This window comes from Protomyctophum parallelum (assembly GCF_964188405.1).
Source record: "Protomyctophum parallelum genome assembly, chromosome: 9".
NCBI classification, from domain to species: domain Eukaryota; kingdom Metazoa; phylum Chordata; class Actinopteri; order Myctophiformes; family Myctophidae; genus Protomyctophum; species Protomyctophum parallelum.
In genome coordinates this window covers 5,152,258-5,169,265 of record NC_139706.1, presented here as the reverse complement: position 1 = coordinate 5,169,265, position 17,008 = coordinate 5,152,258, and the positions used below count along the sequence as shown (strand labels likewise).

The 17,008-nt window shown below is 44.1% G+C and overlaps 1 protein-coding gene across 2 annotated transcripts in view; it reads right to left on the bottom strand.

The window, feature by feature from the left end:
• The window catches only part of pik3cb (phosphatidylinositol-4,5-bisphosphate 3-kinase, catalytic subunit beta), a 103,594-nt gene extending 87,406 nt beyond the window's left edge, over positions 1-16,188 (bottom strand). For both annotated transcript variants that reach the window (XM_083772416.1, XM_083772417.1), the window contains exon 1: positions 15,822-16,188. The gene's annotated coding sequence lies outside the window, so the exon portion shown is untranslated. The remainder of the gene's footprint in view (positions 1-15,821) is intronic.
• Positions 16,189-17,008: the final 820 nt, after the last annotated feature.

Genomic DNA, 17,008 nt, shown 5'->3' with positions numbered 1-17,008 from the left:
AGGCTGAGTTGAAATTGTTCATGTGGCATTTCTTCCTCGGCCTAGTGGGAATGTGGGTGCACAATTTCACGGAAATCACGCGATGAGTTCATGATTTGCAGCATTTTGTTTGAAACTGAGCACTCCTGTGAACTTTGGAAGCCAATCTTAACCAATCAGGATGGAGTCTGAGAAATCTGAAAGACCCGTTTCATTGAATGGCTCTAGAGAGACTGTGTACCAATTTGCGCGATGTTTGGACAAAGTCTGTAGGTGTACTGTGCAAAAACAGGCCGTTCTGGAAATTTTGGGGCAGAGGTTCATCGTTGGCATCCAGGGAGTGTGTGTGCAAAATTTGGCATCGACCGGGTTAACGGTGCGGGAGATTAGCTGCTCACGGACACACACACGGACGGACACACGGACGGACGGACGGAGGGACGGACGGACGGACGGACGGAGTGCAAAACATACTCTCCCCCCATGCCTTCGGCCTGGTGGAGACAACAAACAATCTACAAGCTCACGAGTCACATCATGAGCTTGTAGATTGGCTATTTTCATTCTTAGGCGACACCATGTATGATGAAGTATAGGCCATTAATGAACGACAAACGCATAAAAAGTTGAAATATGGCGATACGAGGTTTCTATGCGACTGCAACGATTACACGATTATAAATGTTTACATTCTTAAGGGAGGCCCACACATACATACTCCAGTTTTAGGCGATAAGCTACTCACCTTTGTGGTGCTTAGTAAAAACAGAGATGTGTTGGGGGTGAGATCATGTAAAAACAGAGATGTGTTGGGGGTGAGATCATGTAAAAACAGAGATGTGTTGGGGGTGAGATCATGAGTCGCTCATCACGTCATGTTGTAGTTTTCACAACCACCGCGGTGAGTAGGTCATCACAGAAAAACTGGAGTATGCGTGAGCCTTTAGAGTTTAAACGGACAGCCAAGAGGAGAAAGAACAAGCAATCTTTGAGGCACCTTAAGTGCTAGACTGTTTATCTCCCCTAACTGTTGTGCATGAACATTGCCATTGTGTGTGTGTTAGAGCCGTGCCCGTTGGCCTACTTGGAACGATGCAAGTTGGAAATGAATGCCCCACCCAGTTGTTATGTCTGTGTCCCTTTTATGCCCATATATGGAGTTATTTGTCAGGCATGCCCAAATATGGAGTCTATGCAGATGTCAAAACAATAATTGTGATTACACAGGCACACACACACACACACACAGTCACACAGTACACACACATGCATGCACACTAATACATCAGTGCCACCGGACCATGCCTCAGGTAATAATAAGTAATAATAATATTACTACTTTCTGTAGTACCTTATCTGTTGTGCTGCCTCTGGCGACTAATGTGACACAGCCCTTCCACACAGTTCTTCACATTTGCTTTGGAAATGTAAACCCGTTTCCCATGTCAATAATGCACCTAAAATGTTCTCATCTTTTCTCCCCCTAAAACTGTGTTAGTACTCTTATCATTAAACAAACAACACAGTGAGAGTCTGCTTATTAGGCCCTCTCTCTCTCTCTCTACAGTACTACAGTACTGTAGAGTCTACACCCTTCCTCTCCTCCACCCATCTCTTTGCAGAGGAATGTGAAGAATGCTAGATCCTGAAGTTACTGAGGGATTCATCAGCAGGCCAGCCCAAGTATTCATCTCTTGCCATCATAGATAGACCATTACACCCCCCCCCACCCCCCTCCTCCTCCTCTTTTCAAAAAAGAGGACAGTCTAAAACAGTAATTCCACTTCAGCATTCTGAAGTTATGAAGTCAGAACGGCTCTCACAAATACTACAATGTAAGGATTAAGGACACACCCACACACGGCCCCTATACCTACCACTGAGGAAGGTCATGAGCGTGAGTCATGGGAGAACAACGGTCATCGGTCCACACTCCCCAAGCCTGTCCCCATGAACAGCTCACACTCCAACTAGGCCACACAGTCACATTAACCACTTAACCCATTGACTGCTACCATTTATTGAGAAATTAGGACCTAATTCACGCCAGCATTTTTTTAATTTGAGCTCTTATTTTGAAAAGCCACATTTTGCCTCAACCGGAAGTGAGCTTATCCCTGCCAGCTTTACGTTGCCAAGACAACCTTTGTTTACATGATCGAATCAATGCCGGTACATATAGCACTCCACAACGTCGGCTCTGTGCCGTCAAAGAAACGCTGTTTTGACCAAAAATGCCATCTGGGACAAGGAATAGGAGATACAGGCGATTGAAAGAAACGGATAGAATGGATTCTTATGGCGACCGCGATCTAATATGAACGATCCAGTGCAGTGCTAACAACACTGCTAGCTAACCGGCTAACGTGAGTAGCATTATGGCTTGATCGATCATATGCACTATAAAAGCGCAATTGCCGAAGGGCTACGGCAATGGCAGCAAGGTTTATTATCAAATTGAGGCTTTGATTGCCGAAGGGCTTCGGCAATGGCAGGAAGACGGTTAAGCAATACTTTGGCTATTTTCCGAAAATATTACAACAACAATAATAATACTTCAGATCACAAACCGCGGGGTATAGAGGTATGCCTGAATGCATTCATCCGAGTGGAAATTTCAGGGAACAACTTCAAAAGAGGGATGCCACCTCAGAGACTCCTACAGTACATTAACTTCTAACATGTAGAAAGATAGGCTTGTTGTAGTAGAAGGTCCTAAAGTGCCAGTTGGCTGCAGATATAAATCCACCCCCTGTGAGACAGAGATCCTGTCCTAAATACTAACTCATTGTCTTTTAGCTTGGTCACTCACAACAAGGGATGACACAGCCCTGAGGCATGGTCCGGTGGCACTGATGTATTAGTGTGTGTGCATGCATGCATGTGTGTGTGTGACTGTTTGTGCGTGCACAGTGTTTTCCCATCAATGGCATTGCTGTCTAAAATCCCGAACCACACTTGGTATAATTATCACCGTTATTTGCGTTTGTGGCGCTAGTCTAACGTTTTGCATGGGAACAAATCCGGTCGTCTTAACGCACCCCTCACCAACCTTAATCTGGTCTTCTTAACGAATGCTATGTCTAACCAATGCTATGTCTAACCAAAGTATGCCTCCCCCTCGGGGTAACCCACAGCATGAGCTCAATGATAAAGACTTAAATTTAGCATTTATTACGAGTGGCAAATAATAATACAGAAAACACACAAATAAAACGTACAAACATACACAGAGGAATGTGACAAAACCTTGTTTGGCTTCAGGGCGAGACACTACATTAGACCATGCGTCAATCACTGACACAGCGATGACAAAAGAGCATTGTGTCTGTCGGAAAACAGTCAAACACAATATACACCCACATTGACATTTAGACACACACACATCTGTGACGCAAGCAAGGCCAGTTTGAAGTAGGGCGGGTGATATCTAAAAAGAAAAGTGGCATCCCGATGCACCACAATTCAGACCTCGTGGCTTACTGTACGCGTGCGCTTAGGTATAGGGTTAGTAAATGCGGGTGAGCCGGAATAGCGGTGCATCGGAATAGCCTGAAATCTTTGCCATTTAAAAATATATATACTTCATCATCAGTTATAGATTCTATATCGTTTGATTATTGTCTCCACCAGGCCGAAGGCATGGGGGGAGAGTATGTTTTGCACTCCGTCCGTCCGTCCGTCCGTGTGTGTGTGTGTCCGTGAGCAGCTAATCTCGGCCACCGTTAACCCGGTCGATGCCAAATTTTGCACACACTCTCCCTGGATGCCAACGATGAACCTCTGCCCCAAAATTTCCAGAACGGCCTGTTATAGCGCCACCAGGAGGCCGCTTTGTACAAAACAACCCGGTCGATGCCAAATTTTGCACGCACACTCCCTGGATGCCAACGATGAACCTCTGCCCCAAAATTTCCAGAACGGCCTGTTATAGCACCACCAGGAGGCCGCTTTGTGCAAAACAAGTTTTTGCACAGTACACCTACAGATTTTGTCCAAACATCGCGCAAATTGGTACACAGTCTCTCTAGAGCCATTCAACGAAACAGGTCATTCAGATTTCTCAGACTCCATCCTGATTGGTTAAGATTGGCTTCCAAAGTTCACAGGAGTGCTCAGTTTCAAACAAAATGCTGCAAATCATGAACACATCGCGTGATTTCCGTGAAATTGTGCACGCACATTCCCACTAGGCCGAGGAAGAAATGCCACATGAACAATTTCAACTCAGCCTCAAGGTGGCGCTATAACTGGCCGAAAAGTGTTTTTACCTCTAATTTACTTTTGTTGCCCTTTTATCCAACCACCAGATGAAGGCAAGCTGCAATGTCCTACATTCCTATCCTGGTGGAGACCTGTGCCCAGAAGGGCACTTTTTCTAGTTTTGTATGTTATTTTCTTTTACAATTTCAGCCCACTGTTGAAAACACTAGGTTTTGGCTGTCTGTTTGGCAGCTCAAAAGGGGGAAAACAAAGGTGCGGTGTAAACTGAATGTTCAATGTGTTCATCATGTTTGTACTACGAATAAGAAATATAAATGTAAAACAGGGCTTAAAAAGAAAATATTACAAACAACATATCACATTAATCACAATATCATATCAATATGAAATGAATATATTGGCCCAGCCCTAGTTTGTAAGTATACCGTTTTATTCCTCATGAAAGTGAGACTTTTCAGTCCGTGTATGAGACAGCCAACGACCTTTAACCTCTTCTTTTTATAGTACATATTGTCAGACTGCCCGCAGGTGGGCACTGTGTGTCTGATTTCCCTTGGATGCTGTAAATCAGTTACCTTCGGCCTGACTGACTGAACAAAGGTTCATCTCAGTGAAAAGACACACACACACACACACACACACACACACACACACACACACGAGAATGGGAACTGAAAGAGAGATGACAGATGCAGTGGCTACAAGCCTACAATCCTAATTAAATTATCAGTCATCATCAAGAGTCGCCAAAAAGGGAATGATTCCATAATTACAACACAGACATTGGGGCCGTGAACATGACGATGATGTAGACGGCTGAAAATAGAAATGCAGAAACAGACCTCGCAAGGAACAGGAAACAGGAGCTAGAGCGAAAAGGAGGGAGAGAGAGAGAGAGAGAGAGGGAGAATACAGAGATACAAATGGACAGTGGAAGAGAGCTACAGGGGGTGCAACAAGGAAAGACTACAAAATGGTCTCTGTCGACTGGAAATCTCATATCTCCAAAACGGTTACCTTTTGGATTGGATTTCAAATTCAAAAATAGAAAAGGGAGCCGATCTACAAGCTCAAAACGCATTGCTTCGCTCCATGTTAGGGCCACAATGAATGGAAACTATAGGACCACAATGGAAACAACAGGTGGGAGTGGGACTGCCCAGAACTCCAAAGTCCCGTTAGTCCGCTCCCGTGCTTCCGGTTATGTTTAGGGTTAGTAATTTCGGAACATTGTGTCACCCTTTTTAGCCTTAATGCCCGTTTACATTTCTGACTAGTAAGTATTCAATCAAACAGCTTCTGAAAGACGGAAGGTTTTGAGGCAGGCACAAGGACAGGAGGACAATGTCAATGTGAGAAGCAAGTCCTTTACATGCAAATTAAATCATTTGATTACAATCAGATTTGGGTAATACGAGGATTATCATGTTTTGCAAACACCTTGTTCACATGATAATCATATTATCGTATTACCGTCCTTACTAACCAGTTGAATTAAGGTCAAAATCAGCAGATCTAGATTTCTTATCAATCTTTCGAGGTAAGCCCGTTTATCAACACAATCTTAAATCCGGCATTACTCTGACATGCATTCACCACCATCTGATTTCTTTTGGCTTTTGATTCGACGCCAAGAAGGTCACAAAATGGACATGATGCAAAGCAGTGTTCATACATACAAAACAGCATGGTTGGTTAGAGGAAGTGGAAAAAGCAAATTAAACACATTTGTTGGGGTCACGGGCGCTAACGGTGAACTTGCGCTAAGGTGCGCTTGTCAATTCATAAATGCAAAAACAATAGGTGAAGAACAATGAGGTGCTAAAATGATGCTTCCCGTGTCACACATCCTTCCAGTCATTAAAGGGAAACATTACCTCAACATTGCCTCTAAATAGTAGGGCTAAAAAAGGCCATTAACAACCATAACACTGAACTTTTTTCTGTGTGCCCGACTGTGAAATACCACTGAAAAATCTACCCCAGCGATGTCACTGGGATATAATCCATAAATGTAGAAACTACAACCGTTTCTTTGTGGTTTTTAATCGACCCTTCACTTATGTTGTTAATGTTAACCCATGAAGACCTGTGGCCGATAGATCAGTAAGTTCCAACACTTTCAAGATTATTCAAAGATATTCCGAAATAGCAGATGTACAAGCTCACAGCGTTTTTGAATACACTAAAATGACACAAATGCCGTCCAGGTTCTGAATGGGTTCAAATGTGATATCTTAGGTTCAGAAAAAACCATTTGCACACGCCAGGTCAGTGCTTAATTCCTGCCCTGCCAAATGCATAATCAGATTATAGTAACACAGAACGGCAGAAATAGACAGAAACGGGAAGAGATTGCAAAGCACATCAGTATATTCCTAATACATTAAACAAATTGATTAGGGATGTGTAATTGGGGCCAAAATTGGGTATGGTTTGGTGAGTATTAGGGTTTAAGGTAAGGGCATAGGGTTACATCCTGATCAGTTATGGTTAAGGTTATAGGTTAACAGTTTGACTGTTTTTTACGATTAACCCGCATTTTAATCAACCCCCCTTCACTGCCGAGATTGTTGTATTACCTTTAGAGCATACGCTGAATTATTTGGGCTTTTAATCCGCGAAAATCCATCAAAAAAAGCTCCCGTGGTTTGTTATGATCTGTGTGTAGCATCCACCATCTTGGTGCACGCGGAAGACGCACACAAGATTGGTTTCAATGAGGCGTTGCACCCAATGCATTTCCATTGGCCTCAATTTCCCAGAAGCCCTAGCAGCCCACAGCATGTGACGATTTCCGGTTTCGTCATCACAGCGAAGGCATCCGGTCTCATACTCCGCGACGAAGACGGATTTTCTTTTGATTCATTACATTACGGCGGATTAAACACATAAAACAAAAGGCGGGTATGTCCGATACGGCAGCGACATTAACCTGGAGTAATCCATTCAAGGCACGGAAACTGTTAAAGGGATATGGAATTAATGTAAATCAATGCAACTCAAAGATTTGTTTAAACAAAAACAAAAACACGTGTGAATTATGCATTCCAGAGTGTTTGTGTCATTAGCAGGCGCAGACAGGCAGACAGGGGTCTTCGGGAATGTTGCTATGGCAATGCAGCATGGAGTTTTGTGCTGTCTCGGATTACAGAGAGGCTGGAGCCCCTAGGCTTGTTCACCCTTAACACAGCGCGTGGAACTACTCCCAACCTCCTATGGATACCCACGTCACAGTATCTCATCGGGTTTTTCATCCCTTTGTCTCGTTCCCCATTTTTTTATCATGTCTTCGTGAAATGGCCCGCTCAGCAATATCGACTGCCAAATGGAAAGAATTGTCCCAGCCCTCCACTTAGTCATAGTCTACCCAGTGAGAATTCTCTCATCAATCTAAACTTCACACCATCCTTAAACTCCCCATAGATCCCAAATCTTTAATATTATAATTAATTAAAAATCACATCACTCAGTTAAATTGAACAAAATGCCTGGGAATGGACCTGGAGGTCCATTCCCACAACGCAATTTGTTCAACGTCTCCGTGTTCCTGAGATGACGCATTATATACTTTTGACCTTGGCCTGGATTGTGTCCTTTGTCTTTTTGATTACATTTTTAATCATGTCTTCGAGGAAGCCAACTGATCATTCTTGTGAGAATTATGAAAATGCGTCCAGCCTTTGATTTTCACTTTGACCTTGATTGTGTGATACTCTTCGATCTTGTCAAAACAAAATATAATCATTTTAGGGGCAGCCTATTGAACATTCCCTCAAAGTGTCATGAAAGTCCTTGATTTAGCTCGAGTTATTTTGTTGACAGACAGGATACCCTGCCATGCATTGGTGCCCGCAGAGTAATAAGTAGGAGGAAGAACATGGGATACGCCTTTGATGGGGTGAATAGTAGCTCTTCACCCATCCGAGTGGCCAGATGGATGGGCAGCATGCATTTTCAGAGCATGTTTATTTTAATGATCAAACGATTGCGTTCCCAGCTTGGATCAATGGAACTAACATAGTATACTTTAAAGGACCACTTCACCACTTTTGAACCTATCTTTATTATAATAGGTCCTCACTAATAATCATGACAAAAATGGCACGATTCTTTTCTGCTCAGTCTGTGTCTCATAGGACGGCTGTGGGCAGTTTAGAAACCGTCTTCCAGTGACATCATCATTAGGCAGATTTGTTTTAAACACTTTTTACAAAAATATTTAGATTTTCATTATCGTGAGAACGATGGCTTCCATTTTCGCATTGCAACTTTTCAGGACTAGAAAGCCTGCGGTTTTTATTAGCTTGTATTCCCCATCGATGATGTCACTGGAAGACGGTTTCTGAACTGCCCCCAGCCCTCCTATGAGACACAGACCGAGTAGAAAGAAATTGCACCATTTTTTCATGATTATAAATGAGGACCTATTATATGAAGATAGGTTGAAAAGTGGTGAAGTGGTCCTTTAAGTTCCTCTTTGGTGGTATCCGAATGAAGGAAGACATTTTCAAGGCTTTAAAGAAACAATACCATGTAGGCATGTACTCTATTGTGCTGAATATAAGACTGTTTGTTTCCAATGAAAATATCCTAAGAAACAGGGTGATATTATAAATCGGGGACTAATCTTGAAAAATGGCTCAATTATTTAATACTTGATAATAGAGAATGAAATGAACACGATTAGGAATAAAGTCAGAACAATTAAGTCGTCCTCGGATTCCTTGTCGTCTGATTTTGCTAACTCGTAATTGTAAACCTCACCAGAAGAATCCTGGCATGATATCATATTAACGCCAATTAGTCCTGTGGCCATGCCATCAAATTTCATCAATAACTAACAGTCCATTTTAGCGATCAATATAGTAAGTTACCATGCGATTGTGCGTAGTTTGTGAATGACTCCTAATGCTGTCATGTGTTCAGTGGAAAAAGGAGCTCCATACAGGCTGGCTGATTGTGGGCCATTCATTTGGAAATTGAAGCGATCTTTATAAATACTTCTCCAATAACAACAAAAGTGCTTCACAACAACACTGTTGGTGTAAGTGCAGTATACAAGAGACTTGCTGAGAAAAATACATATTTCACTTTCACTTCCCCAGGCATTTACATGTTGCAGCTTTCATCATCAAAAGGTAGTTCTCTTTTGTGATGTCATGCACATGTAGACACCTCCATAGAAGCACTTCTGATAACGGCTATTACTAGTACGCTGTAAATGTGTACAGAAAAAGCCTTGGCGTGGCCAATAATATGTGGTCAAAAGATTGCCATCTCTCAGTACACTTTCCCTCAGCCGTGTATGACTATGCCCTTGTACTGTATGCTCCTTGCTTACCATTATCTCCCTCCTTCTCCCCTCCTGCATTCCTTGGCAGGCCACGGCCTGTCAGGCAAGAAGGGCACTCACCTCTCACTTTCTACTATACAACTTTACCCTTTCAATATACGGTGGGACTGCAATGTATAGCCAAGTTAAGCTCAGTGCCAGGCAACACGTCGATAATTATAACAATATTGTGATATGAGATTAGATATTGTGTATCTTGATATTGTGATTATATGCATGAGTGTTGTTTTCTTTCCTATCACATAAGCTATTTTACTTTGAATAAATTATTATATTCATGAATATTAACCTCACAATTTAAGTCTGAATTATACTCTTCTACATCGCCCATATGCACCACAAATAGCAGATTTGAACTAAGCGAAAGGTGTCGCAGTGAGTCTAGGTCGGAGGTTATTATGGTGAGCTACATGTTTGAACATATGAATTAGCCATTATTCATGCAGTGAATCCAAGAGTATGGGTGCATTCTTTTTACTCAATTCAAAGAGGAGAGGTTGAATGGCACAGTGAGAGAACAACACACAGCTTGGCATACACACACTGGGAACATATGCAAGCACACACATGCACACACACACACATACTGTACACAGTTACACACACACACACACCCAATAACCCACACCCCATTCCTGGCTCCCTTACAAATAAGTGCAGGAGAAGATATTATGCAAGAGCTTCAACTGTAGTGAAGGGGTGATTATGAAAGAGATAGTTTAAACATTTTCTACAGAGTATATTTAAATTGCAAAGTTACAATGTTACACAGCTCTGTTCACACATTTCATCATTCTAGTTCTAGTAGTAGGCCTACCGTTTAAGTGTACAGTGTGTCATTTCTTAGACCTTTGCTTTGGCATAAACGTAATAATGTACGTTTATAAAGGGCCTTTCAAACGTGAAGTGATATAACGTGCCTATAGTTCATTTTCTATGAGACCTGCGTTTTTGTGCACTGGGGAGCAGTCGCGGTGCGACAACGCAAGCGTATTTACGTGCACGTGTGCTTGTTTCGTGCACACGCCCGCGACTCACCAGACCTGGATACTGTTTAGCTCTTCTTTTTACGCTTGCGTTGTTGCGCCCCTCTTGAGCTGACCTGGGAGGAGACCTGTCGTTGATCCAGACCTGGAGGAGACCTGTCGTTGATCCAGGCAACAACGCCTGCGTTCCTCGCTTCCCGTTTGAAAGGCCCTGAACGCGTGACTAAATTGAATTGAGAGAGAGACCGATTCATACCACCGTTTCAGGTAAGTAAAAACAGAGAAACGAGTGTGAGCGGGTGAGCGGTGAGTCTCTTATCACCGCGGCGTGATGTCATGCTGTAGTTTTCGGTGGTCACCTTATCACCTAAAAGTACATTTTACTGTGTACATTCTGTCAATCACTCCCTCGCCACACTGATGTAATATGTGGCTGTCAAGTGGCTCCGTTTGAGGCCTCCAACAGAGAAGTAATCAGCGAGACAGAGATGGAGAGAGGTTGATAGAAGTAGAACGAGAGCACAGTGAACAAGAAACTGTACTATTTACCTAAGCTATTACTATCAAAAGGTGTCATAGAATTATATGGATTGTGTCATCTCTAGGCTAGCAAAATCTGCCGTGTCAATTATGGAGCCATTTTTTATCCATTTTGACCTGAAGACGCCTTCTGCATTTCATGTCATGAAAGGTGCTATACAAATAAAGTTTTAAAGTTTTTTTTTAATTCTAAATCATGACAGTTTTCTGAAAAAGCTGCTTCCATGTCAGTCATTATTCGATTTTTCAGAAATAGCTAAAGCATAACCCAAAGGTTCCCAAAAGGTTCCCGCCCAAAATGGGTTAAGTATATTTTAATTTAAAACTCTGTATAGTGTTCATGTTTATGTGCCTCCATTTTTCATAGCTGACTTAACACTTTTTACTGTGCAAAAATGTTCTGGCACATGGCTGATTATCACAGCTTTGGTGAGTTAGCTATAGCAATAAGCTCTATAGCTAAGCTAGGGCTTACTGTGCTCTGCCTCTGCTCAGCATTCCAGAAAGCTTCTAATTAGGGTTGCCAACTGTCCCTTGAAATATGGAATCATCCCTTATTTGGAAACTAAAAGATGTGTCCCTGGCCTTATTGAACTGATAAGGGACACACTTTGTACAGCTCATATACAGTACAGAGTTGAACTTGTCTCTGCACTGAACTTGTCTCAGTGGCTGTTAATGATACGTGTGTCATTCTTGTTTACCATTTTTAAAAGCGTTTTTAAATATTCTTTTGAACAATTTCTAAAATAAATAGTAAAATATGGCTACTAAGTTTAGGGATGAGGTGTAAGGCAAGATAGGGCCCCTAATCTCTTTTCCAAAATCTACAAACTCTTAGCCAATCTACAAGCTCTGCAATTATTTTTATTTTGGCTACATATTCTCCCGACAATATGGATGCTGGGGTTAATATATAATATTTAAATGTGCATAGATACAGTGAGATTCTCTTATATTTCATAATGAGGGACACCGCGGCTAGGTTTGTGGTTTCCTGCCTGACTACAACATGAGGTAAGTTAGCATCCGCTTCCGACCGGATCATAAACCCAAAAAGGAATGGCTACTTCTAAACATAGCTGACGGAAGCCCAACACACAACGGGTGCGCAGCAACGCGGCACAGGCGTTGTCGCGTGGCAACGCCTGGAAAATAGAACAGTGGCGTATCGGAGCGCCAGGCGAGGCGTGAATGCGCGTCGGACGGAGCCGGTGTGGGATAGGTTCATTGAAAATAACGGAGGCGGGCGGCTGTTTTGACGCGTGGCGTTCGCAGACGGTGTGTGTAGGGCTTGACTTGGCTGTTCTCCTGTTGCTTGCTCTACCTTTACCTGCCGCTCCACATGAAGCCATCATCACTCTGTCCACATCCAAACTGTCTTTCTCCATCCCTTTGCTTACAAATCCTAGATTAGACCACATTCTGGTTTTATTGCGTAATTCGGAGAAATAATTAGAGTGACCCTGTTTGACCGTTGGACTTGGTCAGGGAAGTCGGGATATAGACATTTTCTGAGCCAGTTACACAACTTTGTTACCGAAACAGTGAACACTAATTTAGATTCTTCATTCATCCCTGCCCAGTTCCTTGGGAGAGGCCTGCTTTGGGAGTAAATCTGGCTCAGAGTAAATAGCTGCATTGTGTGTGTGTGTGTGTGTGTGTGTGTGTGTGTGTGTGTGTGTGTGTGTGTGTGTGTGTGTGTGTGTGTGTGTGTGTGTGTGTGTGTGTGTGAACTGACGTCAGCTAGCCTTATCACCAGTGTTCTCCAACTTTACCTCAGGGGAGGGCTTGAGAGCAGACCCCACCCAGTGTGGTCATTGATCAACCAGGGCCTCTGTCTGACTGGGCTAAAAGCATATTGAAACTTCATGGCGGAACCTGTCAGCGGGGAATGTTGGGCGGCAGGAGTACGATGAAAGCTCTACGTCCTCGCGGTGGGGGCTCCTCACTGGCAGGATAGCAGTGACGACATAGACGTAGATGTGTGTGGGGAGGAATTCATTGGCATAACGACTAAATTGGGGAGAAAAGGGTAACTGGCTACTCTAATTATTATTATTAAAATAAATAAAAGAACAAATATTCACACAATGTTTAGCCCAAAAGGAATGTATAACTTTGAAGGGCCGTTATATTTGTAATGGTTATGGGGTGAACTGTGCCATCCACTTGACAGAAACTATGCTTTCATAGTTCATTAGCCCTTTGTGTTTTAAGCCGACACTGTGTTGATATAACTATGTTGCGTCTGCGTGATATTACTGTTCAAGTGTCATGCGATGCATTTCTGAGACAAATCCAAAAGAGTAGAGAGAGAGAGAGAGAGAGAGAGAGAGGACTTGAGCCGAGTAAAAGTGCTCTTTAAATCAGATTGTGACTGTCTGCCATTTGTGTCGAGTGTGTTAAGTGTATATACACAAACAAATTTGTGAGCCCCACCACACTTTCACATGACTGTGAGAAATGCTCCATTCATCTCTCCAGTCACACAACCCCTACCCTCCCACCTAGAACCTGTAGGTCAGTCGCACACACACACACACACACACACCCAGCCGTACTGCGAGTCTGCGACCGGCTGGGTATATATATGGATGTCGGTGTCCTCCAACAGACAGCCAATGAGGGACCACCAATATTGGTGATGTAACTAAGGTACGTCCAGAGCAGCAGTCGTACCCAGACAGAGAGCTCTAGAGGGACTCAGAGCAGCAGGCCTACAGGGACTCAGAGCAGCAGTCCTACAGGGACTCAGAGCAGCAGTCCTACAGGGACTCAGAGCAGCAGTCCTACAGGGACTCAGAGCAGCAGTCCTACAGGGACTCAGAGCAGCAGTCCTATACCAGCAGTGGTGAGAGCACCTCATGAAGTGCTCTGCTTGCGCAAGTTGTAATTGTTTCAATAGACATACATGGGGCTGGGCTGGGCATACAGGCATTAATTTATAGGCATTTATGCATCACTCCAATGAACAGCACATCATTCTACAATAATCTATCTGTATGCATCTATCCCACATCTACCCGACCCACATGCAGTCTCCCCAGTCCACCCGGCCCACATGCAGTCTCCCCAGTCCACCCGACCCACATGCAGTCTCCCCAGTCCACCCGGCCCACATGCAGTCTCCCCAGTCCACCCGGCCCACATGCAGTCTCCCCAGTCCACCCGACCCACATGCGGTCTCCCCAGTCCACCCGACCCACATGCAGTCTCCCCAGTCCACCCGACCCACATGCGGTCTCCCCAGTCCACCCGACCCACATGCAGTCTCCCCAGTCCACCCGGCCCACATGCAGTCTCCCCAGTCCACCCGGCCCACATGCAGTCTCCCCAGTCCACCCGACCCACATGCGGTCTCCCCAGTCCACCCGACCCACATGCAGTCTCCCCAGTCCACCCGGCCCACATGCAGTCTCCCCAGTCCACCCGGCCCACATGCGGTCTCCCCAGTCCACCCGACCCACATGCAGTCTCCCCAGTCCACCCGACCCACATGCAGTCTCCCCAGTCCACCCGACCCACATGCGGTCTCCCCAGTCCACCCGGCCCACATGCAGTCTCCCCAGTCCCCACAGAAAAGCTCCAGGCGACCCCAGGACCTTCTTGTTGTGAGGAAACAGTGCTAACTGCTGAGGCACCATTGTGGTGGTAGTTGTTCTCTGTGCATACTGTACACTAGGCCTTCTGTACCATGAAAGACAGACAGGCCATTTCAGAGCTCACGGCAAGGGCAGTTTCTGTTGGCTTGAATAGAGAGAGGAAGGACTTTCAAGGAAAACTCACGAGGCTGTGTGGGTGGACACACACACACACACTGACACACACACACACACACACACACACACACACACACCTTAGTAGTATGCCTCTATCTCCTGTGTGTTACTTGAAAGATTGACAACTTGCTGTGATGAACCCAAACATTCAGCATGCTCAAACCTGCACCCAAACAGTCATCTTTGGATATATACCAAGAATAGCCCAAACATTTAGACTCTAGAATAATAAGCTATAATTGGATAATATAAGGTTAGGTTTTCTAATTGCTTGAGGTGTGACATGCTTACACGTATGAATTAGAATCTTCAGGAATGCATAACCCATGTTGTGAAACGTATCAGGAATCTGGCTGTTTGAAAGCAATTAACTTCTTTTCACATCCTAAACAAATACCGCGGGTCCATTGACCTGCGCCTGAGTTCAGACTTCAGAGACTTCATTCGTGTGCACTGCAGGCTACAACAACTCGGTACTGTCTGTAGCGACAGACTGCTGACATTGCCAACATTTCAATCAGTTATATTCGAAAATGTCTCACACACACACAGAGAGAGAGAGAGAGAGAGAGAGAGAGAGAGAGAGAGAGAGCTGGGAAGACTGTCGATATAACCATAATTGCCATTAATGTAGCCTACAATGTTGAGTCCAAGTTTAGAGAGTGCAGTCATTGTTGCCAAAATTATGAAATTGGCGTTTTTGTTCGGAAGAAAATAATCGGGACAACAAAGTCATCGTTACCTAACCCGACAGTGATCACAACAACAGTCACAAGTGAAGTGAAGGACTGTAATAACTGTATTGTAGTCTACAATACAATGTATCCCAGCAGGTCCCAATCAAGCGACAGACAACCAATGAACACACACAGTCACACACACACACACACACACACACACACACACACACACACACACACACACACCGGGGGTCCTGGGGGACTTAATTCTTACCCTTTAGTCCGTAGTCTGCGGCTTCAACTTGAAGAGCCGAACCGACAAGCGTATATAAATATCAACGCGGAACGCAGCCAGGAGAGGAACAAGTTGACAATCTGACGGTAAGTAAGACTTGAGCAGGTCTTGGTGTAAAATAAATAAAATAAGCAGTTCGACAGCCAGCCAGGGAGGAATCAATCCACTAGTGTCCACTCGCCCTGCGGGACGAGAGAGAGAGAGAGACAGAGAGAGAGAGAGAGAGAGAGAGAGAGAGGGCGCAGGTGGAGGAGAGATCTGCGGTTGCTTCCTGTTTTTCAGAAGGTGCAACAACCACCACCACGGCACTGTCTGACACTCCGCCGCCGTTCCTCGATCCTCTCCAGTCTCCAGTCCCCTTCTCTTCTCTTCTCCTCTGAATGAACTAAGTGAACTGAACTCCTCTCTGTCTGTCTGTCTGTCTGTCCTCCTCCTCTTTTCTCTCCTCCCCCTACACAGACTACACTACAGTCACAGCCCTGCCTGTCTTGTGTCCTGTGTGTGTCTACGCTCTTCTCTTGCTCTGCCGGCCGGCACGAAAGAAAAATAACTTGGGAGAGCTGTGATTTCACCCGGAAACAGAATGTTCCCACCCCTAGTCCTCAGTCCTCATCCTCACTGCCTGGTAAAAAAAAAAGGAAAAAAAAGACCAGCGAGTGAGTGGAGTTGCAGAAACATTTTACTGCGATTTGGTGTTTACTAGAGTAGATATAGTAGGCCTACAATAAAGGATGAATCTAAAGCCTGAGAACTCTACACAGAGTAAAAGTGAAATGCCAGTCAGCACCATCTTCATAATGGATAAATACACAAACAGACAGAACAGAACTATTATTTTTATTATTATAAACAAATTCAATATATATATATTTTCTTGTTTGTTTCCATGTCACCGCAGCCACAAACCATGGCTTATGCACTCGGACATTTAACCCACCTTATAATACTGGCAGAGCAATGTGCCCTGATTCATATATCCGTCAAAAGCCTGGCTGTAATTGTATTATTGCATACTTGATACTTGCATTAGAGAAGAAGGATGATTTAAGAGTACGTGAATGTGAAATATAATGAGCTTTGCTGCCCCCTGGTGGTTAGTGAGGTTTCCATTTGGACTGATTGATTGATTGATTGAGTGATTGATTGAAGGCTTGAAGCCCGTGGCC